The sequence below is a fragment of the Triturus cristatus genome, chromosome 2_2, assembly GCF_964204655.1.
Source record: "Triturus cristatus chromosome 2_2, aTriCri1.1, whole genome shotgun sequence".
NCBI classification, from domain to species: domain Eukaryota; kingdom Metazoa; phylum Chordata; class Amphibia; order Caudata; family Salamandridae; genus Triturus; species Triturus cristatus.
In genome coordinates this window covers 913328903-913345412 of record NC_140582.1, presented here as the reverse complement: position 1 = coordinate 913345412, position 16510 = coordinate 913328903, and the positions used below count along the sequence as shown (strand labels likewise).

Sequence of the window (16510 nt, the reverse complement as noted above, 5' to 3'; positions counted from 1 at the left end):
ACATTAATCTGCGATAGAGTAAATGACAGTTTCACCTGCGAGGGAACAGGATGTATTTAGTCAAGAAAAGAATGGGTGATTACGCCTCTTCTTTTATGGTCATCAGGATACCGCTTCTCTTATGGCTCCATCCCAGTCATCTTGAACAGATTTCTGTCTGGCTTGTATGCTCATCTCTCTGCTATTAAAATTTGGAGGTGTGAAGTGAGAAATGAAGGTGTATTGATTTAGCCCTGTATTTCTACTGGTGATCGTGGGAAGTTAGTGGTCAATGTGGTGTTCACCCTTTATATAGGTCAATGGCCAGATTTAGAATTCTGGTACAGTAAAGGTTCCATATCCGCAGACCCTTTGTTGTGATTTTCTCTACACTAGGCTTTCAATAGGGATCTGTGATTATCGCTTTCTGTAGGGCAAGGTCCTCTTCCCTTTCTGTCTCTGGATGCCTACTATTTGTGCAACTGCAGCTATGGAGTCTTCTTCCAAGTCCTTTGTGCATTATTTGTACTGTGTGTTAAAAGTGGCCGGGCAAATCGAAGCTTCAAAATCAGCTCCTTAAACCGAGCCCACAACTACGCCTTCTGTCATTATCTCTTGACAACTTAGGGGCATGATAACAAGGCGGCGCTATAAAATTATCGCCGCTTTTGTGGCCGTTTTCGGCTGAATAGCGGTGATAATTTTATCACCTTATCAGCAAATACACGCTGTCGCGTGTTTTGCTGACTTAGCACCCGTTTCCAGCACGCCTAACTTTGCATCGCTAATGAGATGCAAAGTAGGTGTGGCGGTGAAACAAACCAGGGAAAATATTCGCGATATCAACAAGGAAGGGTAGCGATTATTTAAATCGCGTTAAGTATGCCTTAACGCAGGAATTTAACGTCTGTTAAATTCCTGATTAAGACAGACTTAACATGGGGGTGGATTCTGTGGCTAAGACCACAAGCCCTATCATCTAGGATATCGGCGTTTTCCACCATGGAAAACGGCGATATCCACACTATATCTGGAATTTTTATCGCCTGGGTGATGCACGTTGTTGATAACGCGCTAACCAGGCGATAAATGCCAGAGATAGCCGGCGATAAATATGCAAGCGCTAAGCGCGCTTTGCGATATTTATTGCCGTCCCTTGTTAATATGCCCCTTAGAGACATGTGAGCTCTCCTCAAATATTAGTGACAATTTTAGAACTGGACTGCTATTAAGAAGCTATTTGTAGTGTTCTTGATAGTAAGGAATTCTACTAATTTGACCAAGAGAATGGAAAAGGCTGGGTCTTTCTTCTTTTTTTTATCAGTTAGGTAACCATTTCTTTAATTATTTTTAATGCTACTTAAATATCGGCCCTAGATATTGTGCTGCAAAAATATTGTAGCAGGAATCTCGACAACAACATTTTTGTAAAGGTAAGTCTATGTATGTGACTATACATGTACTATACTTAGCTCCACATCTATGTTCCTCGACAATATATATTTTATTCATGGTACGTGGATGTGAAGTAAAGAAAAGTAAATCTATAATTACAAGCACAATATTTTAGTAGCACAATATTTTTATGCTCGATATTCTGGCATGCAAATCTTTGTTCATCAACTCTCTTCTAGCACAGTACTTACTCCTTTAGCTAAAATCTCAGTATAGTCATGGAAGTATGTCCCTGCAGGTCTAAATTATGCTCAGTTGAAGCCACAACAAAGAAGCTCTTTTGTTTACCTTTTCCATCATGGATTCTTTGTGTTTAAACACATTGTATTATTTTCAAATTAAAACAATGAACAGCAGCTGCAAGGATTTGATACAGAGAATACATAATCTACACAAAATGTTAAGCAAGTAAATGAAAATAACAAACAAGTAAAAATATATAATAGTCAAATTGACCAGCAAGCAATTACACATACTAAATAGACTAAAATGACAAGCCATTAAATATATCATTAAATATATAAAGTAAATAGGTTGAAAATCTCAATAAAGCAAATACATCTGATAAATAATGTTTAAATGTAATAAATAGGTTACAAATGAGCAGCTATCAAATACTATAATAAAAAGGACAGGTAAGCAAAACATCTATCGATTTGTTAAAAAAGGTTTTGCAAGCAAGTACCTACAACAAGTACTGAAAACATCTAGCGAATAATTGTTAAATGTTTTGCAAACAATTACATGCAATAGATACAATCTGCGTGCAAAGCATAATGCAACAACCCACTAAAGTTGTGTTGCCATTGTGTTGCTAGACATCATCAGGAAAGCAGTTGCAAAAAGAAATTCTGTCAGGACCGGAGGCTTCGGATTATGCTAACACCTTCTATGCTTTATTGCACAGCAGCCATTTTAAAACTTAAACTTAGACCACATTTCCCAAACACCCTTGGCAAAAAGGTCAAGAACAAAACAAAGAAGGGACCAACATATCCCTCAGTCCATTATGGCCAATCACAGTCCACGGACCCTCTCCTAGTCCGTCCTCGCTGCCCTGCTCATCCTCTTTCTTTGCTGCTCAGCAGCCTGAGATGAGTGTTTCCTTTTTTCTCTTGATTGTTTTGGCCGTTATCTATTGCAAAGGCGGCCCCGGGACTGCTTTCCGCGTCCCGCGCCTGTCTCTTGTGCTTGCGCATTGTTTATGCCTTTTGCCATGTTGTCAAGATTGTTAGTGCAGCCTTAGCGCGTTGCGGCGTCTCAATTCAGGCTTGAAGTAATCGGCCTGGTCGAGTGGGAGCTTCAACGCGCTCCCGCTGTCCCCATGCCTCTTAGTGTGGCATGTGTGCGGCTCATTGTGTCTTTCCTCGCGGTCCCGCGGGTCCGGTTTTGAGCTTATGCGGCTCCGCTGCCGGTAGGGCTTGGAAGGCGTGGTTTGCACCCCCGACCGCTAGAGGCGCTGTCGCGAGGTTTCAACTCGACAGCTCTTCTCGCTGGCAATGGAACACGCGGAATTTCTAGCGACATTTCTTGCATTCGGCCCGCCATTGCCTGTCTGCCTTCACGTCCCCTGGAGACTGACACACTCTTTGAGGGTCTGTAGAGCTTGGCTCGTGCCTCAGAACGCTCGAATTTCGAGTTGGTGTGTGTGGTTTTTTCTTTGATGCCCGGTGGGTGTATATTTTGCTTTCAGCAATTCAGGCACACGATTTCAGGCTGAATTGGGGCCTGGAGGGACAAGTCCCAGGGCTGATTTTGTGTGTTCTCCCTGCTCAAGTGTTGGTGTCCCTGAGGCTCTTCTGATCCTCTTTCATTTACTGAAGGTTCTACCCTGTGAATTACACTGGTCCCCAGCAAATTGATCCCAGTCAGTAGACTGTAGGGGGTGCTACTGTTTTTTTTCCGGGAGACAATAACTGGGGGTAAGGATCCCCTTGACAATTTACCATGGGATGATGATTTCTATGACGCGGTGGACTCCTCTATCTACCGCACCCTAGTAGAAGTCATGGGCTCCATGGAGGACCACCTTTGCAGGAAACTCGAGTAGTTCTGTGCTCAGTGGACCCCACCTGCGCCCTCTACCCAGAAAGTGGTCCCTAATAGCGATCCGTTACCCGCAAAACGTCCCAGGGTGGATGGTGTTGATCAAGATGCCTTTGAGCATCTGCGTGAGGCTTTAGGGCCCACAGCGCTCCGCAACCCCCTCCTGTAATCCCTCCTTCCCCTATAGCGCCAGCTGATCCGTCCAGCCCCGCTCCGGACACGGGTGATGATGACCATGGGGATACAGATGATGAGCCGGGTCCTTCTGGACTGTGGCATCCCACCACATCACCGCCCCCCTCGGGCACTCAGGCTCCTGCTGGGGGGTTCAGTCATGTTAGACCCAGAAATCTTGATGCATCCACAGTCCTTAGAATGGACGCCTTCTGTTAAGGTGGCCGGTTATGTGGCCAGTAGGATCCGCACGCCGATGGGCAAGGAGGCTCACAGTCACCTGCGGTCCGAATGCCCTCACCCCTCTCTTGACAGGAAAGTTGCACAAACACCTGAGCTTGACTCGAGAATGGCGACTTTTCTCGCTAAATTTATCAAGGACCCCAAGAAAGGGATAGACCGTTTCTGGAGGGCGTGCCAGGATAAACTCTGACTATGATATTAGATATGGCTGAGGGTGCCAAGAATTCGGGAGCCCTGATTTTGCCTGAGGCCCTCTCTGGGTGGGCGCAAAGAGCGATAATATTCTTAGGCAACGCAAACTGTGCGCTCTCAACAGAACGCAGGAGGTCATTTCTGATGAAGGTGGACCCAAAGTTGGGGGATTTGGCAGATTCGGAGGCTGGAGCAGTTGCTCAGGGAGCTTTGTTCGGGGAACCGTTCATAAAAGAATTAGGGAAGTTCATTAATACTTTCACCTCGTTATATAGGGCCCAATCTTCTATCAAAAAGGTCTTTTCCTCACGGGTTTTCCGTGGGGCCAGTCGAGGCAGGGGCCGCTCGACCGGCCAGGCCCACAACTCCAACTCTTCCAGAGGACAAGGCTCCAGACAAGGCCAGTACCAAACGCAGGCACGGTACTCCATCTTTTACCCGTCCCGCGGTAGACGTTCCAGGGGAAGAGGTTTCCGCAGCGGGGACAACGCCGCTAATACCAGTAAGTGTTTCTTCCCTTTCTGTGGTGAGAGTGGGGGGTTGCTTGGCCCACTTTCTGAATGTGTGGGCTCGCTCACGTGCGACGCTTGGGTCCTGCAGACTGTGCAAGGGTTTCAGATAGATATCTGCGGTGAACCCAGGCAGACCTTCACGCCCAACCCCATTCGGTTTTCCTGGTCCGAAGAGGTCCTGATAGACATGGAAATCTCCGCTCTCTTAGACAAAGGTGCTGTTTGGCGCACAGTCTTGGATCCTTGCGGTTTCCTCAGCAACATGTTTGTTGTGGACAAGACGGAGAGGGGGGGGGGGGGCAATGTCCGGTTCTCAATCTGCACAATTTCAACGAATGGCTGGTTTACCGCCATTTCAAGATGGAGGGTATACACCTCCTTCGGGATGTGCTCTGGCCAGCAGATTGGATAGCCCGGTTGGATTTAAAAGATGCTTACTTAGCCATCCCTATTTTCCCTCCTTACAGGAAGTTTCTGCAGTCCCTCTGGCACGGTCAGGCGTACCACTTCACCACCCTTCCTTTCGGGCTCGCCTCCACCCCCTGGTTCTTCACCAAGGTTCTCAAACCGGTGGTGGAATACCTCAGGGCGAGAGGTACGTGCCTCATTGTTTACTTGGACCATATGCTCTTGTTGGCCCAAGATCCAGGAACGCTTCGGGACCAGCTGCAGCAGGCCGTAACTCTATTAGAGAGCTTAGGTTTTGTCATCAACGCCAAAAAGTTCCTCTTAGTTCCAGCCCAGCGCGTCACCTTTCTAGGTTTCGTGGTAGACTCTACGATGGCGATTCTCAGTCTTCCCTTGCGGAAGGTGGTAAAAATTTGCCACGAAGTCCGGAAGACTTTGGCCAAAGGCACGGTTCTCCTGCAGCAGATAGTGCGCATTGTAGGATTGTTGTCAGCCTCGATCCAGGCTATCTTTCCGGGGCCCCTTCACTATCGGGCCTTGCATCGGCTCAAAGCCAAGCACTTACGGAAAGGGCTCCCTTACTCCCATCCAGTCTCCCTTATGGGGGAAGCTGTAGAAAAGATTAGGTGATGGCTCTCCCACATGGAAGCATGGAACGGGAGAGCGATCTTTGGGTCTGCCCCAGACCTGGTCATAGAGTCAGACGCGAGCAGGTCGGGCTGGGGCACCAGGTGCAGAGACTTCTCCACAGGCGGTTCGTGGTCACTACAGGAACAAGGACTTCATATCAACTGCCTGGAGCTTTTGGCAGGCTCTTTCGCCGTGCGTTGTTGGACTAAGGGAAAAGTCCAGTCTTGTGTCCTTTTCAAGATGGACAACGTCTCGGCGGTCAGGTATATAAACCACCTAGGAAGTACTCATTCAAAGGTGCTTTCGGACCTGGCAGCGAATCTCTGGCAGTTTTGCTTCGACAATCGGATCTCGTTGATGGCGGAATATCTCCCAAGTCGGGAGAATCTGGTGGCCGACTGGCAGTCGCGCCATTTCAGGGATTCCAGTCTGTGGAAGTTGCATCCGGATGTTTTTTCTCGGGTGCAGGACCTTTGGGGTCCTTTTTCTGTGGATCTTTTTGCTTCCAAGTTGGATCACCAGCTTCCTGGTTTCTTCAGCTGGAGGCCGGATCCCCTGGCGTCGGCCACGGATGTGTTCCTGTAAGATTGGATGCAGGAGGAACCGTATGCGTTCCCTCCTTTCCCCATGATCACATGGGTGTCTGCCCAGATCCGGCGACAAAGAGCCCGCATTGTCCCCTTCACCCCCAATTGGAGGTCTCAAGTGTCGTTTCCTGTTCTTCTGGAACTTTCTTGGGATTCTCCAATCCCACTCCCCCACTTTCCAGAGCTTCTCCTCAATCCCGACGGAGTTCCTCATCAGATTGTTCTCGAAGGTTCTCTCCGCCTCATGGCATGGAGGATTACAGGGGACGATGGTCGCTCCCGGGCCTTTCGCAGTTCGCTGAGAACCTCTTGTCCAGGGCTTGGTCAGATAGTACCATCAAGCGTTATCGTTCGGCCTGGACAAGATGGTGTAGTTGGTGTGTGCGACGGGGTTGTGATCCCGTGGGAGCCGACGTGGTCCACGTTTTGAATTTTTTGGCACACCTAGCTCAGCAAGGTTTTGCTTACCGGTCGGTCAATACCTTCCATTCGGCGATCTCAGCGGGGCATTCCCCACTGGATGGAAAACCTGTGGGAGACCATCCCTTTGTTTGCAGGCTCTTGAGAGGTCTCTGTTTTTCGCTTCCACCGGAACCCAGGTACTCGGAGCTCTGGGATATCAACGGAGTGCTTAATCTGTTTCTTTCATGGCAGCACAACTAATTTCTTTCCCGCAAGAAACTGTCTGCGAAGTTGGCGATGCTGCTTTGTTTGATTTCATGCCGCAGAGTTTCGGACGGGCGAGCGCTGGATATCACGGGCAGAATCTTCTCTCCTTCGGGGGTTTCTTTCACTGTTAGTTGCAGGACTAAGATGCATACACGGACTATTGAGTACCCAGAGTTTCCCAGACTCTCCTAAGCTGTGTGTGGTGCGTTGCCTGAAGGAGTATGAGGAGATGTCTGAGGAGCTCCGTCCTCCTGGGGAGCTTCAGCTCTTAATTGCGCTTAAAAAGCCACACAAGGCAGTTTCATCACCCACTATCGCATATTGGCTGCGTTGGGTTATGCAGGAATCAGGCATTAACCTACGGGAATTTGGGGCTCACTCGGCAAGAGGCGCTATGGCCTCGAAAGCTTTTTCTTTGGGAGCTTGTTTAGAGGATATGATGAATGCGGCAGACTGGTCCTCAGACTCCACTTTTAAACAATTCTATTTTAAGCCGGTCATTGATATGGCCCATTTGTTTGTAAGTAAGCTTTGAAGCAGCATAATCCAAAGACTCCGGACCTGACATAGAATGAAAAATTTCCTAGCTATTGTAATGGAAAGTTTCAATTCTATTAAGGACCCAGAGGCGAGGATTATCCCACTGCAGATCTCCGAGAGATTAACCCCCGTTGAGAGTAAGTATGTGCTTTCCTTGGATCTTTATTGTATCTGCAGTATGGTTTTGCTTTTCCCTAATGCAGTATTCTGACGTTGATGTTAAACCTATTGAGGGTTTGTTAGTTTGGCATGTTCTGCTAATTTACAGTTTTTGCATTGTGTCCTTTGGTAGCTGACTTGCTTGTCCTCTCTGGGCTTCGGTCCTCATGTGTTCTTTGGTTTTTTCCAGGATCAGATTCCGGGAAACAGGACACTTGAACTGGAAGAAGGCGCTTGGTCGCAAAGAAAGAGGATGAGCAGGGCAGCGAGGACGAGGAGAGGATTCCAGGACTGTGATTGGCCATAATGGACTGAGTGATATGTTGGCCCCTTCTTTGTTTTGTTCTTGACCTTTTTCCCAAGGGAGCTTGGGAAATGTGGTCTAAGTTTAAGTTTTAAAATGGCTGCTATGCAATAAAGCATAGAAAGTGTTAGCATAATCCTCGCCTCCGAGTCCTTAATAGAATTGAAACTTTCCGTTACGATAGCTAGGAAATTTTTCATTCTACCTTACATGATGTACTTCTTAATGCTAAAAAAACACAAAACTACAAAACACTGCCTACGTTTAAACTGAAAACAGAAAGTAAGATTGTTACTCTCCTTGTATCACACTGACCGCAGTCCTCCAAAGCAGCTATTCTGGGAGTTTAGCTAATTTATTTGTTCTTTATACTCTGGCAACAGGAATTCCTAATTGGAAAACACTTTCCGAGCTCTTGACTACCATTCCCAATATTGCCAGTTCAGCTCACATTATTGTATAATTATATATATATTTTGTATTTGTAAAGCCGCAAACATATCACCCCCTAAGGGTTTCAAGGCATTGGGAGCCGTCGGGCAGGTTAATTGAGTTATTGCCCAGAGTCACACGATGCTGAGCTGAGCTGAGCTGCCACCGGCGCCGGGGTTCCAACCATGGGACCCTCGACCCGGAGTTAGCCCTTCTAGCCACTGCGCCACACCTATCCTCCCTAAAGCAGAGGTGAATATTCCTGCTGCAGTCATCAATCTGCCCTTATTCTATATTTTGAAACCCTATGAGGAGAAAGCATGATCTTCCTTGTGAACTTGTGCTCGACTGTTCTCATGCTCAGTTTAGCCCGGGTAGCTCTTTTTTGGTGGATCATGCTCTTAACAGGGCATAGCAACCCACGTTTACCTAAAAACAAGCCTCCCTCATTCCTGAGGTCCCTTCTATGCTCATCCCTAATCCTGGCTCCACTTTGGCTTTGTTTTTAATCTATAAAGGCATAGCTCAACTGGGTCACTTTATTGACCGTACCTGAATCCAGCAACAGGCTGGGTTCTGATCAGTTAGGAGCAGTGCTTAATTTGATAGTTAGTAGTTGTGTTGTTATTACCAGTGGCAGCATGGAACGGGCGATATGTCGTGCAATCTGCAATGGTCTCCTGTCCAGTTCCCTGCCACTTATTTTTGAACAAATTAAGCACTGGTTAGGAGGATAGGGTCAGTTTTGGTAACTGCAATAGATGACTGGTATATGGTGTTGGATAGAGACTGAGTCACAGTCTTTAGTGTGTTCGATCTTTAAGCAGAAATCCATGTTATCGACCAAAATATATTGATCAGTCACCTGTTGAGGCAAGTATCAGGTGTAGTGCAGTAGAAGAGGATTTTTTTTTCTGGGATTCAACATAGAATATTCTGCTCCCCTTTCCTCACTTTTCAGTCAAGACGTTTGGCATCGCCTGTTCCTCAGTGCTCTTTGCTTTCACATAGCCTTTATGACTTGTACATATACACTCTGGCCTTGCTCCTCTAGCATTCAAGCTTATATTTCAGTCCTTACACCAGCAATACTCAAATGGAAGTGTTTGTGACTGAAGGAACAAAATAACCCTGGATCACATAATTTTAGCATCCACAAATCGGAATATGAAAGTGGTCTCACAATGGACATCGCAGCCATGCCAATGTGGCTCTATCTTTCACAAATACAGATGACACTTATGGGAATATTTACAAAGAAATGTCAGAGCGTAGAGCTGTGCCACATTTGGCAGCGCCGTGCTTCGACATTTCCAAAATGCAGGGATAAGTCATATTTACAAGAATACGGTGCACCCGTGTGTTTTCTGTAGCGCTAGCGCTTAAATTAGCTGCGTAGCGTCAACGAAGGTACCCTTGCACCATAATGCAAATGTGCCTGCATTTCAGGGAATGATTGTTATAGTACAGGAAGATGTCCCTTCCTTCACATAAACAAGCAATAATGGCAATTTTTTACCTCTATGTGTGCTGCATTCTGCAAAATCAGCAAACACTAGGAGAAATGAAAGTAGTTCTCCTCATTTTGCCATTCTAACGCCTGCTATTGCATGGCATTAGGTGCTGCCACTGCCTCTGATTTACCCATCCTTGTAAATCTGGGGCTGCATCAAAAAGTAATGGGTGTTGCTGTAGAACTCCCACAGCAACTCCCATTGCACACCCTTTCCAGCAAAGTGATGTGTGTAAATATGGTGAAGGGCATAGCACCACGAACGCCATGAAGAGTGACATTCTGGTGGCGCCTTACCTGTCTAAATATACCTTTTAGACCAAACAAGTGAGCCCTGCATTCAAATTTCACAATACCAATGACTGACCTGATTATCTCAATTGAAGGAGAGGCAGAGCCCAAGCATAAAGATGTGGTGCCATTTGAACAGGGCTACATGTGTTGCGACAGATAAACACAGCTGCCGAGCCTATCATCACTTGCACGTTGGCTACCAGTTGCTGAATTGATCAGTTTCATACCTGCCTGTGCTCTAACACTAGCAGATCCACCATCCATATAGGGCTATGTGAAATATATATATATATACATGTATATTAATTGAAAAAACCATAGGTTTCAGGTACGTTATAGTTAGAAATTAGCATTAAAAAAACCTTAAAAATTCACTGAAAAAACCATAGGTTTCAGGGACGTTATAGTTAGCTGGACATTTCCCTCTTACAAAACCATAGAAATTCCACCGTTATAGTTAGTTCAGCTAACAATAACTCACGCACCCACAATGCACTGCTCACGACGTCACATATTACATTATTCATGACACGTTCAGTGACATCATTGATGACATCACTGATTATATCTCAAATGACATCAGTGATTACATCATTGATGACATCATCCAGTGACTGTGTGTTTATGTAAAGTTTAAATATGTTTTATATATATTCCAAGGTGTATTGAAGAATGAGTGGGTGTATAAGTGTCTGGATGTGGGATTTAGTAGGTGCGTGACTGACGGTATAAGTGAGTGATTAAATGTGTCTTACTGAATGCATTGGTTAGTGACTAAACTGTGTGAATGTCTGTATCAGTCTGTCTGTTGTTGTGCAAGCTGCTGCATGGGTTGGTCAGTAGCTACATGAGTGTTTGTATAGGTTATTGATTTGTTGAGTATTTTTTGGGAGATTGAGTGTGTGTGTGGGTGGGTGGGAGTCGTGTGACTCTGTGCATAGATGTGTGAGTGGTTGATTCACTGGGTGTATGGGTTCAAGAGTGCATGTGGAAACAGCTGTATGGGTGTGTGAGTGTGTGTATGGGTGTGTTGGTGAGTGAATGGATGTCTCAGTGGTATATGTCCAAGTAACTACATATGTAAAAGGCAGTGTATGTGAGAGTTGAAGTTTATAAATGACTCTACATGATAGTCAGTGATTGTGAGACTGGCTGTATGGATGAGTGTGTACTTGTATCACTGATTATATAAGAGAGTAAGTATGTGTTAGTATCTGTATGAATAAGTGAGGTGGTGTGTGTATAATTGTATAGGTGAGTAAATGGGAGTGTGATTGATTCTTATCATGACTGACTAGGTGTGTGAGTGGCAGTGTGTGAGTGTCTGTATAGGTACATGAGTGCATATGATAGTGTTGTATTTATGAGTGACTGCATGTATGAGTGATTGTATGGATGAATGAGTGGATGTGTGTGTAGACCTAGGAATCAGTGAGTGCATATGTAGTAACTGGTATTGGTGTGTCAATGATTTAGAAAATGGTAGTCTGTATTTTACAGTGGGTGTATCAAAGGTTATATTAGAGTGTGAGGAGGTGCATCAGATTATCACGGGGATGATGTCATCAGTGATGTCATCAGTGATGTCACTGACCATGTCATGAATGATGTAATATGTGATGTCATGAGCAGTGCATTGCGGGTGCGCAAGTTATAGTTAGCTGAACTAACTATAACGGTGGAATTTCTATAGTTTTGTCAGAGTGAAATGTCCAGCTAACTATAACGTCCCTGTTGGACTTGGCCCTTTTTCCCTGAATTTTTTCGCTTTCCCCTTGTGGAGTGAAATAAAATAAACATGTCATGTTTGGTGTGTCTGACCTTGCAATGTTAAATGCTGTGCAATGGTGTGTGCACATTTATTTTCACCATGGTAGAAATGTTACTTTTAAAATGGACGCCATTTCTGTCTGCTGGTGCCGCCTGCCTGAGGTGAGTTGGCGGTCTAGGGTTTGAAGTGACAGGGTGCCCTAAACCTCCCCCATAGTGACAGTTGGGACTGAAACTGCCAGGAGCCTTCTAGAAGGTTCTAGCCCTTGCTGGTAGGTGGGAGGAGGGGTGGATATATAGCGGAGCTGGGATGCCATGTGCACAGACTGAGCGTGGACCTGAGTAAGTGGGGACACTCTGCCAGGAGGTACCACTGCATGGGCCTGTGTGCTGGCCCCTGTGCTCAACTGTACCCCTCTGCTGTCCACAGGGCTAGTGAGAGCCCTCTTACTGGAGTGAAGACTGCTGACCCAGGAGGGGTGCCACTTTATGGGGGATGACTGTTCCTAGGAACTGCGGCCCTGTACTGATGAGTGCTCACTGACTGCTGATCTTGTGTGCTACAACTGTGCGCTGCCTGCTGGCTAGCACCTGGAGAAGAAGAGCGCTGCATCTTACTGCCCAGGAGGTGAGGAGCTGACACCTGCAGCGCTGTGCTGCGAGAGCGCGATATTTCCAGTGACTGTGCCTTTCATTGCCAGTGAAGGAGAGCGCTTGATCTTTACTGCCCAGGAGGTGAGAAGTGTAGGTGCTACTTTCTGTGGGGCCCTGGACTTGTGAGGTCCCTAGCGCCTTGGGGGCGCTATATTCAAAGTTCCAGGGGAAAAGGGAGCGGACGCCTGCAGTGCGGTGCTGGCAAAGCACCATATCCAAGTTGCCAGGAGAAGAGGAGGGGGGCCCATCCCGCGCTATTTTCCTGTACATTGTTTATTTACTCCAAGCGGGAGCCTACCCCGTCATCTGCCGCCTTCGCGGGTGCCCACCCTGCATGTGTGCCGCTTTTTGGCTGATTCAACAATAGCGGGTGCCCACCCGCATCTACATTTTATTTTTTTCTCGCGGGTGCCTACCCGCGTGTGTGGTTCTTCACGGGAGCCCACCCCGTGTTTTGCCGTGCTCTGGTCTTTAAGGATACAGCGGGTGCCCACCCGGCGCTGTGCACCCTTATTGCGGGAGCCTACCCCGCATGTGAGCTGCCCAGAAGAGCAGGTGTATTCAAACTGAAGGCGGGAGCCCATCCTGCGCTTCAGAATCGACCAAGATCACCGCCGCTGCCGGGAGCCGCTGGGAACACTGTCCGGCCTCCCCAGTGATGATAGGAGAACGTCATCGGGGGCGGGGCCGGAACCAGGAAGACGCTGAGTCAGCCAGCCGCAGGGAAGAGTTCGGAGCCTTCCGCCCAAGTCCCGGGTCCCAGGAGGGTGCCCGGGTGAAGTCTGGCAAGGCGCTGCTGCTGGCGGGGCTCTCATGCGCTGAGGAGAGCCCCGAGACCTCAGCAGAGAAGAAGAAGAGCCCGGAAGCCTTCACCCTCTTTCTAAGCAGGGCTCCTGTGTGGTGAGGAGAGCCCCGCGTGCAGCCTGAGAAGTCCCAGGCCCAAGGAGAGGGACCCGGGTGAAGAACAGAGTCTCCTCCCTTGAGCCTGGTGAGTGGGGCTCCGTTGCATGGTGGATGGGAGGAAGTGTCGGGGCACGTTGTCCGTGCCTGCCCCTCTGGGCCAATACTTTGTAGGGACACTCGGCGGCACCGCAGTTGCGGGCCGCTGCACCGTTGGGGCCATAATTGTTTTGATGCCCCCGTGGGCTCCACCACAGACAGGGCAACAGTGCCCCGGGGGTTACACAGCGACGCCGCAGTTGTGGGTCGCTGGAACGTGAGGCATTTTTCCCTGAGCCTCGGGTCCCAGGAGGGGACCCCCACCTGGACAGTACTGTGTGGGCCATACAATTTTTGCATTTCTGAGTCCCTGAGTGGGGCTCCCCAGGCGCAGTGGTGCCAGAGGCTGACCTGCGACGTTGGGGACACTTGTGTGAGCAGTTCTTCCCTACGGATCGCTATGCTGAGGGTCATGCCTTATGTACCAGTATGCCTGATTGCGCTGTAAGGGGCTGATGTTATGCCCAGTATGTCTCACACTTCATACTTGTACGTTTATGCCATGATGTTTTCATTATTTGCCCACTGCCAATGAGGTTGATGCCAATAAGAGGCTGAAGGTCTGCACGTTGTGTTTTCGCGCCCTAGGAGGTGCTGTGATCCTGCCTAATGTCTTTTTTTCCCAAAGGTTGGCTCTGCTAATCCTGGGCCTAAGTGGGGTTTGTGTAAAGTGCACCCATGCTAATGCTGTCCTGCTTACTTATGCTCTGCATGAGGTTCTATGCCCAAGGCCTACTTAGTATATGCCTAAAGTGATTTATGCAAATATGTTTATGCCTCCATGCTCATATGCTTTGTGCCTGTGGTTATGCATAGTGTGCTCCATGTTCATGACTTATACCTATGCTAATGAGGTTTCATGCCCACTTAATGCTGTGGTGGTTTTCATGCCTACTGATGCCTAATGCATATGAAGTTGCATAATGTCAGGTTTTGATGTTCTAGGTTATGCCGCATGCTAAAGTGATTTATACAAATGTGTTCCTACCTCTGGTTGTGCTAATGGGCCTAATGCTTTTTCCCTAGGGGGCACATTGTTGATGTTTATGCCAAGGATTTCTAAGGACCTGATCTGGCCGGTAACTACTGGCTGTTATACATTTACTTCTTATGGACTTTCATTTATCTGTATACTGTGTGAGGATGTTGGCAGTGGCCCGATTGGCCCTGCCCTGTATATAATCCTCTGTAAATGACTACCTGGTGCCAGCTGGCTCTGTGTTCACCACCGTGATTGCATCCTACTGTATTTGGTATAATACACACGTTATTTTTCATGCAACCTGGTGTGGAGTCTCTTTTTGTAGTGTGCCTGGTGTGTCGCCTGTGTGTGCTGCGCAGATACTTTACACACTGCCTCCGAGTTTGGTCTACCCGCTCCGCACCATGCTACCCTGTTTCTAACAGTCCCTGAAACCTATAGTTTTTTCAGTGAATTTCTAAGGTTTCTTAATTGCTAATTTTCAACTATAACGTACCTGAAACCTATGTTTTTTTCAGTGAATTTCAATGTTTTTTTAAATGCTCATTTCTAACTATGACATCCCTATTAAGTCCCCTTGAATCCTGAAGTCCCTGGTGGCCAAGTAGCCCACCAGGTACATCCGGTAGTGCCACAGACCTGCGTTTCAGAGAGGTGTTCTGAGGCCACGCCCCTTTTTACACCATGCTGCAAATGCGGCTTCTGACGCACTGCTGCTCAGAGGATAAAGTCCACTTGTATCTTGAGGTCCTCAGGACACAAGAGGCCCTCATCGCCCCACCAGCAGTGCACCAGAAGCCGTGTTTGCAGAGTGGTGTAAAAAGGGGCGTGGCCTCGGAGCACCTCTCTGCAATGCAGCCCTGTGGCGTTTACAAGAGGTATCTGGTGGGCTAGTTGGCACCCAGGGACCCTCAGGATTGAAGGGGAATTAATCCCCCAACTAAAACGTGCCACAGGGTGCATTTGCACTGTGGTACAGGGAGGGGGCGGGGCCTGATGTGACAAGTGTGCAAATGCACCCTGTGGCGCATTTTAAGTTGGGTGATTAAGTCTCCTTGAATCCTGAGGGTCCCTGAGGGCCAACTAGCCCACCAGCTTCCTCCTGTAAGCGACATGGAGCTGCGTTGCAGAGGGGTATAAAAAGGGGCTGTGGCCTTGGACCACCACTCTGCAACGCACTCTACAATGCAGCTCCCTGGCGCTTACTGGAGGTACCTGGTGGGCTAGTTGGCACCGGGGAAGAGGTGTGGCACCGCGGCCAGCGCAACTGACTCCGGAATCTGGTGATCACGGTTTGATCCCCGGCACCGGCGGCAGATTAGCCCAGCACCATGTGACTCTGGGCAAAAGCTTGCTTAATCTTCCCAACGGCCCCCAGCGCCTAGAGACCCTTACGGGTGATTGTTTGCGCTTTACAAATGTGGATTCTTATTATTATTATAGGATTGAAGGGGACTTAATCCTCCAACTTAAAACGCACCACAGGGCGTGTTTGCACACTTGTCAAATCAGGCCATGCCCCCTCCCTGCACCACTGTGCAAACGCACCCCCTGGTGTGTTGTAAATTGGAGGGTTAAATCCCTTTGAGTCTTGAGGGTCCCTGGGGTCCAACTAGCCCACCAGGTACCTTCAGTAAGCACCACAGAGCTGCATTGCAGAGAGGTATAAAAAGTGGCATGTCCTCGGATCACCTCTCTGCAAGGCAGCACTTTGGCGCATACAGGAGGTACCTGGTGGGCTAGTTGGCCCCCAGGGACCCCCAGTATTGAAGGGGAATTAATTCCCCATCCTAAAACGTGCCACAGGGCGCATTTGCAGAGTGTTGCTGGGAGGGGGCGGGGCCTCCGGCACAATGCCGGTCTTTTTAAAAAAAAAAAAGTTTTTTAGAAGGGGGGCTGAGTGGGCACCCTTCTTTTTTCTTTTTTGGGCCCTATGGACCCCATCCCCCAGGGCCTGACCCCTTTTTA

General features: G+C 48.0%; 1 long non-coding RNA gene across 1 annotated transcript in view; it reads left to right on the top strand.

Moving 5' to 3' along the window:
• LOC146862931 (uncharacterized) overlaps nucleotides 1-7875 on the top strand; it is a 320288-nt gene extending 312413 nt beyond the window's left edge. Inside the window, exon 3 of the long non-coding RNA XR_014978531.1 lies at nucleotides 7785-7875. This is a non-coding gene — a long non-coding RNA (uncharacterized LOC146862931). The remainder of the gene's footprint in view (nucleotides 1-7784) is intronic.
• The last annotated feature ends 8635 nt before the right edge of the window (nucleotides 7876-16510 follow it).